The sequence below is a fragment of the Anser cygnoides genome, chromosome 4 (genome assembly GCF_040182565.1).
Source record: "Anser cygnoides isolate HZ-2024a breed goose chromosome 4, Taihu_goose_T2T_genome, whole genome shotgun sequence".
In the NCBI taxonomy this organism is placed as follows: Eukaryota; Metazoa; Chordata; class Aves; order Anseriformes; family Anatidae; genus Anser; species Anser cygnoides.
Genome location: NC_089876.1, coordinates 40,347,215 through 40,362,202, shown reverse-complemented (window position 1 = coordinate 40,362,202; position 14,988 = coordinate 40,347,215). Strand labels below are relative to the sequence as shown.

Sequence of the window (14,988 nt, the reverse complement as noted above, 5' to 3'; positions counted from 1 at the left end):
AACAAATGAACCATTTAGGATATGACAGTTTGAGGAGGGAAAAAAAAGATAAATAGTTTAATTCAAAACTACCTTGTTTGAATTGCGTTGGAGATCTGAGAAGCAGAGGGTGTGAGCAAGGTACTGATGTTACCAGATGTATGTTTTAGTCATTAATAATGCACGGAAAGCATTCAGGATCTATATGATATCTATAGTTATTCTACTACTGCAAAAGTAATTCCTAGTGATTAGTCTTAATCCTTTATTGGTAACTGATTATCTAAATCAAATGAAAGCATTACATGTATATTGGAAATACATGCTGTTATGTATATGTATTGATATATATGCACCCACACATATATAGTACTCCTATGTAATCTGCTACAAGGGGGGCTAGTTATTCAGATACATTCACACAAAGTCAGTTTATCCTTTCCAGACATTTTCTCAAAAAAAAAAAAAATCTGTTCTCATGGACAGACAGGACTAGATAAGATACGTACAATTCTTGCAAATCAGTTTACATCCTGATGGATCGATTTACTAATTCATAGTTACTTTAATTTTTATGTAACAACAGTTCTGTTCAGAGATCACAACTCTCTTCAGTGTTTAGCTTCACCACAGTATTGCAAATTTTTAATGAAATTCATAGACTTACATAGTTTCTTGTGATGGTCTCTGGAGTATCAACATTCAGCTAGTCAGTAAAAAGGAAAGTAGGCAGATATAAATTTTTCCTATTATGTAAGTCTATACCCAGCAGAACGTGTTCAGAAAGACAAAGACTTATTCTGTATTTATATCTGACTTTTCTCATTCATGCAAATTCTATTTTTTCGCTTTCTATCCACTGTAAGGCACTTGCAGTTTTCCTCTTCCTTTATATCAATCCTTAATCCAAAATCATAGACAAAATTTGTAAATGATATCAGTTTGACACTTACACTTTTTGTCACAGGAGAGCAAGAGTTTAAAAATAACTGTTCCATTTGAAATAACTATGGATACTATCTAACAAGTAATCTTTAGAGTATTATAACAACCTGTATACATCTCCTAGCACTGGAGAAAAGGTGGCTTTTTCCTATTTGCAGTAACTTCAAAGATGTTTGTTCTCTGTCCTCAAACCAAATGTGTAGTTCAGTTTAATGTCCTCATTTCTCCATCATGCATTTCTGCATGATAGTGTCAGTTGTCTTGGGATGCTCCATCTGGGTACTGTAACCCCAAAACTGCCATAGCTATTTGCTACCATATTTGACAAAATGCTTCCTCGTGTTGTATGCATTAAGAATTTTACGACACGGCAATTTCACAGTCAGTAGAGAGCCTAAGCGTCACTTGGCAAATAGTGTGAATTCAGATATGGAATACTTGCTTTCTTTTTTGTGTACAAAACCTTTGAATTTCTATCTTGGATTCTTTTCTTCTTTCCTATATAAAGTTTTTTATGGTAGTCTGAAATTGTATCTTTAAGCCTGGCAGACATCTGTAGCAGGAACATGCTGAAATTATAATTGAAGTGAGGAGCTGTGATCATCCTTATCATTTGCATATGTCCCCACATGGTGAGCATTAATTTATTCTGGTTTGCTACCTCTGTGTGCTAAAAGTGATTCATACTTTATAAATATAATCAAAGACAACAGCTGCCCTCTTCTGCATCTTTAATAAAATTGAATCTTTTTGTCTGGAAATAAATATTATTTTATTCCAAGACTAAATCTCTTTTTTTTTCAGTGTCAGTTTGAGTGGAATAAACCATTTGAGTCCAGCTCTGAAATGCTTCTATTATAAAGGCATCAGTAGGAGCTCTACAGTTTAAAATTGCATTTTGATTTCCAATAAAAGCAGGACTAAAATCTCTCCATTTGATACTTTAATGGCTGAATTTAATCTCTAAATTTGTCACAATAGCTCTTCAAGGAGCATTTGAAATTTCTATCTATTCCTCCAATAAAATATTTATAACGTTCCTCACTGGAAACATTTTTTAAAGGAACTTAGAAATGTTTCTTTGGTTCTTGTCTGTCTTGCCTTCATATGGCTTAAAGAATGGCAGCCCTGACTTTTACCTGTGGACGTTCTGATGGGTTTTTAGACATGTCCTCTTTGGAAGATTGAACACCTAGTTCTTTGTTTTGGGAGAGTCTAGATGAGTTTAAGATTAACTAAAAACTTTCCCTCAGTATTCTTGAAGTATTGTGCATTAAGTAAACAGTAACAGGGAACTTCAGATACATCAATGTCTCAGTACAGACCCTTATGGATTCTATACTAGGTTATGCATTAATGTAACTGAGTGTAAAGGGAATTAACTGTAAAAAGAATATGAAGAGTCCTCATATACTTGCATATTCAAGGTAAAGTTGACAGACTGAGAAAAGCACGAGTTGCTTTCGTTTCTACATTTTCATTCAACCCTTTCCATCCTGTATCTATTATGTTCTCTTGTTATTGCCCTACATCAGACGTTTGAAAGGTGAATAAACTCTTATCTATTGAAGTCAATAGTAAATAGAATTAGGGGGACCTATATCTTGCCTCTTCATGGAATACCTCCCTTTTAGTTATTTTTAAATAATTTATTTTTGTTTATATATTTGGAATTTTGGGTCGGTCAGTCCTGGGTACTACTCATGATCTGAAACTAGAAAACCTGAGTTGTATGGGAACAAAACTAGTATCTGAGCAAAAGAACACAGGTTTATTGATGTATATTTAACATTTTCTAAACAATGTGGCAATACTCTGAGCTTCATAAGATAAAATGGTGCTGTAAAACTGACAGGCTGCTGCAGAGGCTGTGAAATAGTCTATCTTTATCAAAATTATTTGTCAGTGTCTCAGAAAACTGAATCTGCACTTTTAACTGAAATGAGCATTTGTCATCTCAGAAATGTGTAGGAAAGTATTTGGTGCAGAAACACTAACCAGCTGTCCAGAACATTCATTTTAGACGGCTTTTATAGTAGTTTTTCTCTCTCCCTATAAAATGCCCTTCATTATTATCAGCAGGCTATTATCTGTTGGCCCTGTTTTTCCTAGTATATACTCCAGCTGGGAGGAAGGAGGAGGAGAAAGGAGTGTCACTTCCAAGTTCAGCAGTATCCAAGATCTGGGAGAAGCTGGTTCTTAAAAAGGCAAAAGCTTCAGTCTATGAGAGGGAGAAACTGGATCCTGCTGAGTGGGAAATTCAAGGAGTTAGGTACCATTGGCTCTTTAGATCAACATTAAGAGATGTGCACATTTCCTTACAGAAGGAGATGTGCAAAAACAGTCAGCTCCTTGCACCATGTGGGAAGTTAAATCCTGGTCCAGCCTATTTACTGGTGACCCACAGAAAGCTGGATGTCTATATGTTGAAAGCTCCCCTCTGACTGCAGGTGAAGCACTATAATATTCCTTTTATGTGGTAGGTAGGTGGTGATGGAGAATACAAGTGATAAGAAACAGGTGTACAAGGCTGGGAAACTGCAAAAGGGAAGGCAGAGAATGAATTTTTCAGTGAATATTTTGTGCAAAGAGATCTTTGATAACCAGTCTTTTGTCTGGCTGTGAGATTTCTGAAAGTTAAGCCACGTTTTGTCCCCTTCTTTTCCACTTTTGTGGTAGCTAGCCCGGGTTTGGAAGTTGAGTTGTATAATGGGTAGGTGAATGAATGAAAACAGAGGAGACTTCTTCATTAGGCTTTGAAACAATGTTTTTATATTTTTAGCCACATGATTTGTAAGCATTTTAGGATGCTTTCTACCACCAATTACTAAAACAAAGAGGAAGGAGGGGAGAAGGGGGCTTGTGGCTGGTGGGCTGAAACTTGTATTATGATGTTAAGTCATTAAATAGTAATTAAAATCACAGTAACACAATTAAAAACCCTTTAAAAGAGAAACAGCCTTTTCTTACATGCTCCAAAGTACTGCCTCAGGTTTTTAATGGCTCTGTGAAGCTGCTTAGGTCTATCTGGCAAAAGTTCTCTGATTAGCTTCTAGTTATAATCCTAATGTTGCCATAAGATCTAAAAGACTGGGAATGCAGAACAGCCATTTAAGCAAGTGATGCATCTATCTGGTAACTCATGGTATGTGAATTCTTCATCAGTAGTTTCTAGGTAGGTCCTGCTTACGCTGTATAGGACTTGGTCACAAGTTGTCAGGAAGTGTGCTTCATCGTACTGTGAGTAGGTCACCTCTCTCTACTGGTAAAGGAGAGTCAAATATCATTCATAAAAACAGTTTCACAGAATTCGTTTTCTGTATTTAAAGTGCTCTGGGTGATACAGATTTTGAGTAATTAAGAAGGAATAATGAAGTGCTCTTTCAGACTGTGGCTAGCAAGGAACGTTAAGAATTTTTAAAATAACTATATGTTATATTTGGTCTCTCAATGTCTGTAATATCAACTCTATCCCCCTGGTATTACTTAAGTGACAGCTTTGTTTTTCTGTCAAAAGCAACAAACCTAATAAGAACAATCTCTCGATACAGTCCAAATAGGCTGCCTTTTTTTCTTTCTTTTGTATTGAGAAATTTTGAATCCGGATCCTGCAATATTTGCATGATTTCACAGACACGGTAATATAAGAGCATATAAATGATTTTGGCCTTATTTTAAGTGTCTGTAGGTGTAATGCTAGTGGCCACGTCTGCTCAAATGCTATCCCTACTTCCATTCACAAACCTACAACTTGCCTTTGCAAGAAACTTGCTCTGATTAAGAAATTAGTTGGAAGTTGTTAAACATTGCTTTCTGTGTTTCTAAAAAACAAAGGCACGGAATGACAAAGGCTCCAAAATAAATGGAAAAAAAAGTTATCAGTACCAGAGAAGCATCTGTCTTGCTAACCTAATGTTCACTAGGATAACCAAGCTGTTTGAGAATGATAGCTATAATTTGCAGATATGAAATCAGAAGCCAGAACTGAAAAGCAAAATAAATGTAGGTGTGCATTAGACATTAGAAAAACCTCAAAAGTTAGTATATTATGTTAGAAATGGGTCAGTAAAATGGCATAATTGCTATACAAGATCTGAGGAAAATTATATCTGCCACATCTGTTACGAGGTTAAAAGTTGTAAAATAACCCTCTCCACACATAGAAATATGGCATGTTCTTATACTTTCATACTCTGCTGGTGCTTGATGTGTGTGCCTGGAGTGGTAGATATATCTGCATACAGACACCAAAATAATTTTGAATTTATTTAAAGCTGCATTCATTTCACCTCTTAGCTCACCTCCAGGTTACACTGCCAGGGTACGTTCTTCATCCAGCAAAGCCAGCTACAAGGTGTTCACTGGTGTCACTGGGATGTGGCTCTGAGCGATGGACTGTTTGTTCCTCCCAGGGATTTCTTTCTTGTTGCTGTGTAGCTGGCTGGGCCTGTGGGAAAGACGTGGAGGAAAGGGAGCATGAATATAACTACTGTGAATGTCTGCAGTAAGAATCAGGCCCTGATCTACAAGTGGGTTGAAGAGGATAAAGAAAGCTCAAATGGGATGTTTCTGCCTCAAGCCAAGTGGCACAAGAACTCTCAAAAAGAGTGGTAGATATCTTCGGTGAGGGAAATCCTATTTTTTTTTTGTGGTTGTATGAAGGGTTTTTCACAGATCTGGGGGGGATGCATCGAAAAGGTGTATTTGGCATTTGGGAACCAGGCAGTGAGTTACTGCTGTGAGCATTGCCACATCTGTTTTCTCTGAAGCTCTGCTAAGCTTTGCGATTGCTTTTAGTGTTACAGCTACCTGAGCAGGGGGAAAGAGAATTATGTGCATGTCCACACACCAAAAAAAAAGAAAGAGTATCCTGAAACCTCTTTACGTCTCTTTAAAAGGAAAAGACCTATTTCTGGACACGAGCATTTCCACCTTACCTGGGGTACTTGCCCATATTAAGACATGACACAGTGGTTTAATGGGAGCTAGGGCTGTACACCAGGAACTGCAGTCTGATTTTCAACAAAATTGTATGCCTTTCTAGAGCTTTAGTACATTCTTTTTGCCTATTGGTTCCAGAGCAGTGATGTGCTCCATACGCTTTTTGGTGGTCTGCACAGAAAAATAAGAGGAAGAGCTGTGAATAACACTCATGAAGGCTCAGGCTTTTTTTTATTCACTATTAACGTAGCTGTAATCTGCAGAAAGTAACTTTGCTGAAATGTGGGTCACCTATAGTTTTTACTGTTCTTTTAACTCTATCTGAAGAAAAAGTATTTCTACTGACAGCCCAATCTTTCTCTTCAATAGCATGAAATATAGGCAAAGGGGGAATTACTGCTTCCATAAATCATGGCTGATGATTGCAATGCTCTGTTTAAGGCCTGGGCCTTTAGAGGTACATTATCAGAAAACTGCAATGGTAAGCACTCAGATGCTAGGTATTATCTTATGTCTAGCATTCTATAAATGCCATGAACTTTGATTTAAAAGGAGGCAGCCAGGTAATTGTTCTGAGTTTTTAAACTTTTGTTTTTACTTCTAAAATTTTTAATGTCTTGAAAATGTACTTCCCACCCATTGATCTTATCCTTTCCCATTTGGCAACATTGATTTGTTTTCTTGTCTTTTAAATGTAACACAATCCAGGCGAGGCTGTTTTTATTTAACAACTTCCATTTAAATAGTACTTAAATATCTTTTTGCAGCAGCATCTTCAAATGATGTTAGCGCTGTATGGAGGATATTTGGTAGTGTGCTGATGAAGTCAAAAGAGGCCACAATATATTATTTTTGTGTCTAATTAGTAATTAGACCTATGGCCAATTCTAGTTGCACATATATAAATGTTAAGTATGTTTGTGTATATGTCTACGTCCTTTGGCCAGACTCTTCTTAGCTACTCTTTGTACAAATGATTCACATTGCTATAACTCAAGGCTAAGAGAATGCGATACTCGTCTCGAAACTGGCGCCTCTGGTGACTTAGCAGGTGTATGCAAAACACTGCAACAGTGAGTGAAGTTCTGACAGCTTGGATTTACTCACCATCTACAACTCACAAGTCATTGTGGGCACAAAGTCTTTTTCAGGTACTGAGACAGGCAGTATGAGTATTATCCTTGACCTCTGTAGGGAAATCTCGATTTCTTTCACCCTGCAGCTGTGTGCCAATATAGTGAAAGTTCATCTCCTCAAGGTGAAATCCAGTGTAGCATGAATCCTGAGTCAGGATTTGCTCAAAATCAGTGATCCAGTTCCAAATGGACATACTTCAGTAATACTGACATACATGTGCCTTAAATTCTGTTTGTTTCTTTAAGCTATTTGAAGATAGGTGCATTTTTTAAAGCTCTAAGAATGATTTATGTTCTTTTAAAACCTATCTGCCAAGGTGCTCTATCCTTATGCACTAGTTCATTTTTTTTTGGAGCACTCACCTAGGAAGTCAGGACATGAATTCAGTTTCTTTCTCCCTAGGGTAGCTCTATAACTCCAAGGAAGAGTAATGTATAGTTAGTCTTTTATCTTTGTCAGGAAACCATAAGAACACGTGATCAGAAAGAGAACACAAGGAAGACTCTGATTGTACAGCATAGTGGGAAGGTTATTTAAATGATCAGGAGCTCAGTGTGATAGAAGAGTGGATCTCAATTTCTCTGCTTTATGAAATAATGGCATTTTTATTGTACCTGCCTACACTTTATAGAATGACTTTACAAACTTACTCATGCAAAAATAGAGTGGAGTCCTGAAAGTGATTAAAAAAAATAATTAAAAAAAAAAAGCTTTTTTTTTTTTTGGAATAGAGTTCTGTTATGCTCTGGAAAAGTCTGCAAGTCCTTAAGCAAGCTAGGCAGAAGAATTTCTCTGTCCTTTCTGAGAAATTGTTTTGTTGGATATGTCAACGTTTATCATAGTGAACGGTTATAGGCTGAGCAAGGGTACAGCTCAAGGTGGTCAGGAAAAGTTGAATTCAAAAGTACAGAAGAGATGCAGGATTATCCTGTATCGTTCCTGAGACTACATGGGGATTGAATGGGAGTTTTCCGAGTTACACATTCAGACTCCAGTTTTCTTCTTTCTCCCCCTCTCTTTTTTCCTTTTTCACTTTCTACATCTGTTCTTCAATACCCTGTTGAAAGGAATGTTTTGAATCAAGAAATAAAATGTGCCTGACGTTTAGATATTCAGAAAATCCACTGAGTTTCTGTAAAGACCTGGAACTCATCTGTACACCAGAATTTCTGACGTCTGTTACTTGATCTCTTCCTTACCCCCCAGAATGCTCCTTTACATATATTACCCAATATTTTTACCTGTACTACCAAGGGTTTTGTTAGTGGTGATGGTACAGTGAGAAATATGAAACAAAACCAGTCTTGCTGGGTAGCACAAGCATCAAAATCATCCTTAGGTGGTAGTTCTGAGTGCGTTATGCTTGTACACCAGCAAAAGCAGCTCACTTTTTCCTTCCAGTTTCTTCCCACTACCTTGTTTGTGCTAGTGCAGCTTTATCAGAGAGAAGTTAGGGGCTGAAATAAATCCAGGGAACTAAGTCTTTAGCGTGATTGTGTTTTCTGATCCTGGTCACTGTACCTCCAGCATGCTTCTAATGGCACAGAGACAGTCTTAGTTTGGTTATAGTTCAGAGGAATATAAATCTTTGTATTTAGGTGGAAGTCCTACTTTATTCCTGCTTGAAATACTTTTGAAATTGTTGTTCTGGATCTACACCTACCCTGTGTATGAGAAGATGATGATGGTCACTTGCGTAAAGCACAAAATTTCAATATTTATCTTAAAATGAAGACCAAGAGGTGTTAGACTGGGATTTACAATCAGGTCGTAAATGCACCATCCTTGCTTTAGAAATCATAGTAGAGAACCTAGAACAGACTGCACAAAAATGTCTGTAGCAGTTTCTCCACTATTGAGTCAACTGAAGTTGTATTTCAGAGTCAGAAGCGTGTAATGATTTAGCTTTCCTTGAAAGGTTTGTCAATCAAATAACAGTATTGCTCCAAGTCAAAAAGTTTGACTTTTCCATTGTAGTTTGCAAAGAAATTAACTTGTAAGACTATATAATATTATTACTCCTGCATGGCAGTGGTAAGGCTGGCAGGCAGCCTACTCTATACAGTGTAGGCATGCCAACACCGCATTACAATGGAAAATCAATTCTCAGCCAACTGTACTTGAATTGGAAGCAATTCAAGCACAGTTAGTGTTCTGAGTCTTAAATTGCCACCATGATATCTTTTCTCAAAGATAAAATCACATGAAAGTTTCAAAGCAGGACTTGTAAAGACTGCATTTGAGAAGATTTTTAAGTGTCATATTAATGTCATTTCATTTGAAAATAATGATACCAAGCAGGAGACTTAGAGCTAGACTTTGCAAAAATTATCAGTCTCACTGGTGATGGGTATAAACAAAGATGATATTATGGAAGAACATGGTGCATTTTTAAAACTAAAACAATGAACAAAATATAAAGATCTAGGAAGGATGATAGTATAGTATATGCATAGTAATGATATCTCAACTTTTCTGATCATATGTTTTTCATGGACTGTCTCCACAGTGAAAGTAGCTTATTCACCTGCTTTGAGAATTTAGTGTCAGGCTAGTTTGACATGGCTTCTGAAAAATGTATTTTATGCATGTAGTTTGCTGTATCATTAAGATAACTTGAATGTTACTATTGGGATTAATCCTATAATTTCTTTATACTGTAATTGGTGTATCCAAATTTTCTATATTTGGGAGTACTCCTTTTCGTTTTTCAGATATGCTTGCTTTGATGAGTGGTTGTTTAGTTCCTCTTGGTCATGCTTTCATAAGTAGTTCAACATCTCAGTCCTTTCTCTCCTGCTTTAAGTTTGGAGAGCCTTGATCTACACAGTTGGTTTGTAAAAGTCAAAAGGCAAATACCAGTCCTGGTCTAAAGTTGCTTTTCAAGTGTTGTTGGTTTCCTGCACATTCTTTCATGTGAATGAAAGTGCAATCCTATCAGAAAGGGACTTGTTTTCTTTTTCACAAGTGAATATTTTACTTCATATCAGCACTGGACTGTAATCACTCAGTAAATAAAAGATTTATATTTTGGTTAAATGAGTGAATATAATTAATTTATGATGGTGACAGCTAACATACTCTGATGGCAAGCAGGATCTACCTGTGATGTGTTCTTAAAAGAAAGGCTGCCTTTAAGGACAATCTTCAGGATACCAAGTGAATATAATTGCCTGCCTCTAATTAGGACCTGATTTACAATGCTGTTCTTTAGCCTGTTAGTACTGTCCCTAAGTGTTTGAAGTTATCTGATTCACATCACTTGAACAATCCTCTACCTTATCTCATATTTATTTTTAAAGATTTGGATAAAAGCTCCCAAATAAGGCCTTTTTAAAGTTGTCCTCTAATGGAATTTAAACAGTGAAACAGTTCAGTATCTATTTGAGTCTGTAGAAGAGGACATTTTCCTGCAGATGCTTAATGAAAGAAAAGCTTTTTTAACCTTGAATGTCTTTAAATGAAAATTTTATAACTTCTCTCAGCAATCAGTAAGCAGAACAACATCAATTGAAAAATAGCTGTTTTATAAATGAAGTAAATGTTTTTAAATGCTTAGAAGAGACTTTTAACTTCAGCAGAGATATGATGTTCTCACAGTGAGTCTCTGTGACTAATCCACTGGAAAGATTTACCGTTAGGGAACTCAAGGTCTGAGTTTCAAAGGAAATACTGGTAAGGATTATTATTCCCTTGTCCCCAGCAGTTCTCATAATCCCCTTACACTCAGAGTAGGATTTACAAATACAAAATAAATGACAAAACTAGAATGCTCCAAGGACCTGTGTTTGCAGAACTAAAAATGAAATCCAGATGATTTTAATATTATTTTGAGTTCATTATTAGGCACCTATGTATTTTTTCCCTGCTAGGCAACACAAGTAAGAAAGGACTTGAGTGTAGGCCACTACCAAGTGGCAGCAAAAATCTACATCAAAAAGACCTCTGTAGCTTGCTCACGAATCAGATTTTGAAGAAAAACTTAATTGCAGTGTTGAGTTTTTGTGTGCTTTCGTCAGTGTGTAAAGTTGTGACCTTCGCAGGCTTAATTATAGGTTTACAAATGACTGTTCAAGATGAGCAAAGGGCAAAAATTGAATCTGCTCCTCAGCATGTTGAAACTCAATGGCAAGTCTCGCATTTGGGCAGCTCTGGGCTCTCTGAGGACTTGCTCACACTGGAGCAGAGCTGCAGAAAGGGGTTGCTTGTGTGAGGAGAGGCCAGAGCTTGTGTGTTTCAAGTTAAGCATATGGTTAACTTTTCCTGGGTGACAGTCAGGTAAAGCTTTTTGAGTGAGATGAAGCAAGGTTGTCTAAAATAGACACCTGGAAAGATCCTGAATGAGAGCTTAATGGATCTGAAAGCTCATATACTATTTTTATTTGTCCCAGCCTACCTTAGGGGAGTGATTGACAACAGATAAGTCTATTCCAATGTTGACTGAAGAGGACAGCAACAAGATCCTATATTTCATTTTCTTGAATACAGACAAAGCTCGCTAGAAACTGTTCAACAGTATCGTATGTTGTTTTAATCCATGGAAAATATCTGAGGTCTCCCGTTTCCTTTACGATTTCTCACGCAAATGAAGTATGCTAGACAGTGTGTGAGAAAAAGCTTTCTTGTGCTATTTCTGTCTTTCCTGTGACTTCAGATCATTCCTTGTGACACTGCTTTTTGAATTCCAAATTCTAACGGGTTGCTTGGATTCAGGCCAAGGCTTTCTTTGATTTTGGTTTGTTTTTAGGGAAGTAGTCTTGAGGGCCTTTCAGACAGAATTAAGATTTCACTTAAAGTTAAATCCCATGAGAGAGCTGAATAAAATATTCAAACTAAACCATATGTTTGGGCCATCAGTAATTCAAGTTAGATGTACCTGTGAATATTTTGTGCTCTGATGGAGATGAATAAGCGTGTTTTCTCTTAGAAAGTATCTGTTAAGTTTCATTTTTAATGAGTTAAATATTTCCTTTTCAACCCAAACCTTACTGAATTTATTCTTTCAACTGAAGTTTTTTATGGCCTAAAAAGTAGCATCAATTCTGTGTTGAAGCATTTTAGTTTGAACTGGACTGGGTCTCAGAGCACTGTGTACCAACCAAGTTGGTCAATGAGGGGACAAGATTCCACCTCCAAACCTTCCCCTCCTGTGCTTAGGAGGGGGTTCAAGGACCTGATTAATATGAAAAGTTCTGAACTGCTCCCTTTGCATTTGCACAACATGGCACGAAAGAAAGAGGATGCAGTGAAAGTGGACGAGGGATGCGAAGATGCAACTGTCATCTTTGGTTTAGAGCACCAATTACTTATAGTGCTGTAAACTCAGTAAAAAAAAAATCCTAAGGTCAGGAAGCCTTCATAGGAAATGTCAGGTGCTTTAGTGAGCATTTTGCAGGAAAAAAATGAAGATAAAACAATACCTTGTGATCAAAAACTCAAACTCACTCTAAAAAATAGCAAACAGTGGAAGTCAGAGGAAAGCACAGCAGTACTATGTGACTGTTTAAAATTGTAGTACACAGGTACTTCTCGCTACCATGTTTCAAAATGATTTCTAAAACTTGACCAAGGACAGTGATGGACAGTAAAGTACTAGAAGAACCTAGTCCAGGCTGCTGTTCTGATCAAACATGGCATGTCTTAAGTACTCTATATGCCAGCATTTTTAGTGAAATATACTTTCAGTCAGAAACTAGAAAATTTAGGCCAAGAAGCAGGAAACAAATGTGCAGAGGTTTTTTTCTGTTGTTGTTTTGTTTTTTTTAAGAGAAAATTTATAGTAGATAAGAAAAATGGCATTGTGAAAAGCAGTTTTAAGCAGCTTTTGTAGCACAGATATCATAGGAAGCTCTGGATGCCTCATCCCTGGAAGAGTTCAAAGCCAAGCTGGGTGGAGCTTTGAGCAACCTGTTCTAGTTCAAGATGTCCCTGCCCATGGCAGGGGGGTTGGAGCTAGGTGGTCTTTAAGGTCCCTTCCAACCCAAACCATTCTGTGATTCTAAGAGGAAGGTCTTAGAGAATGATGAGCCTCCTCTTCCTCAGCAGATACAATATTCACCTGTGGTAGGATGAGCTAGATAAAGTATTCTTACAGCTTTGACTTTCCTGTGTATCCAGGCTTCTTGTCATCTCTGTATATAATTATAAATGTCTGCTGCCATCTCTTCTTGGGTGAATAACCGAATTAATAACCTAGAAAACCTGCCAACATATTATGCAAGAATTAAAGTCTTAGTATGCTTTGTTCTTGTTATGGTGTTTCATCTGTTTTATTGACTGCTTTGTTTCTGAAGTGTAAAATGTACTTCCAGTCTGGAAACTGTTAGGCTTAGCTTCAGACCTCCTGTTTGCAGTAGTGAAATGCATACGGGACAGAACAAGAAGAGTGACTTAGCGGTAAGAAGCTGGATTGTCACAGTATTTGAAGCCTCCAAAGAGGCGTGCAAGACTTCTTGTAAATCCTATTAGGCAGAGCTTATTTGGCACTTGGCTTGTTTGTCAGAGGTTTTTCATCTTTAAAATGGGTGTTATATCCGTTCTACTGGACAGGGATCTGTGCGGATGTGTATTAAAAAAGAGAGTTCATGTGAAATTTAGAACATTTAACTATGAAAGAGAGGTTGATGCCTAACGTAAGTTGTTGATATGCTACTGCCTCTAGAGGGTAAAGTGATTTTAGTGGTTTATACTCGTTTTAGTTGGTTAAAATTTTGTCCGTTGGTGGACGTAGAGAATAGGTTCTTTAAACCAAATATATATTGTGTTTAGCAATTTGCTTGGATTTATACTGCAAAGAAAAACAGTCACTCTGACACAATTTACCGTGAAATTAAATAGCAGCTTACCCCAGTAGCAGGCAGAAATCATCCCTCTGCCAGAAACTGAAACTCTTCTCCCACACAGATGCAATACCTATCTTCTACCACACTATAGGCACCTTGCAATGGGCCCTGGCAGTTAATAAACTAGGGCTATTTCAGATTAGGAGGGAACTTGTTCCAGGCAGAATTCAACCATGGAAAAGAGCCTACGAGCAGATATTTCTACCTTCATTTTCTTTATATGTGATTTGTAACTTTTTTATGCAGTTATACTGGTGTAAAGATGTTAATCTTCTTGTTTTATACAATTAAGGAAACTGGAACTATACTCCTTTGCTCTCCCCCCCTGCCCCCCCAGCCAGTATGATAGCTTCCATTGAGCTAGGAAGTGAAAATGAATGGTAATTTTTATTAGCAAGCTAGAGCAAACCTGTGCCACTTGCAGAAATGCCCCCTAGACTTTGTTTCTTGTTTTTTAGCAAGCTTGAATGCCTAGGAGGCAAGTGGGAAATAAGGACCAAAAAGATCTTTATAAACAGATTTTGGAAATGAAAGCATACTCAGTCTAGGCTCTCAGTCCCAGGTTCTTCCTCTAAACCATCACACAGAAGGAAGGCTAGAGCTAGAACTGGAGCAGATGTTCTTTCATTCAGCTTGCTAGTCCACTCTAGGTTTAAGCTTCTTATGCACCCCTGTGTGTAGGGAATCTGGATTTATGTCTTCAAGGAAGATGAATTTGAAATACAGGCTTCATTAGGTTGTCATAGGAAAAACATGCTATAGCCTGCTATTTATGCTCAGGCTTCTTTACAGCTCTTGAAGTATACTGTCATGCCTTCTCTAAGCCCCTCTATTTGCCTGAATTCCTACAAAAGGGATCTTATGGAAAAGACAAGTAGGCTTGTTATGGAGACGCTTCCAATGTGCAGTAGAAAATGGTGAAAAAATGTTAGACGAGGCTGGAACATTTTTTTGATTCCTTAGTGACAGCTCATACAAAATTGTAATGGCCTGTTTTTTTCCTTCATGTGAAAAAAAACACAAACCTATGATGATATATTTACATATATAGTGAAACTAGTGTAGAAAAACAAGCCACACAATACTATAGAAAGGCAGAAAATGATATCGCTATCACATTTAGAGGCCTGTACAGCTAACGTGA

General features: G+C 37.2%; 1 long non-coding RNA gene across 1 annotated transcript in view; it reads right to left on the bottom strand.

Annotated features, from left to right (window-relative positions):
• Positions 1-14,988, bottom strand: part of LOC125184123 (uncharacterized) — a 111,902-nt gene that overhangs the window by 12,372 nt on the left and 84,542 nt on the right. Inside the window, exon 3 of the long non-coding RNA XR_007167488.2 lies at positions 5,226-5,371. This is a non-coding gene — a long non-coding RNA (uncharacterized lncRNA). The remainder of the gene's footprint in view (positions 1-5,225; positions 5,372-14,988) is intronic.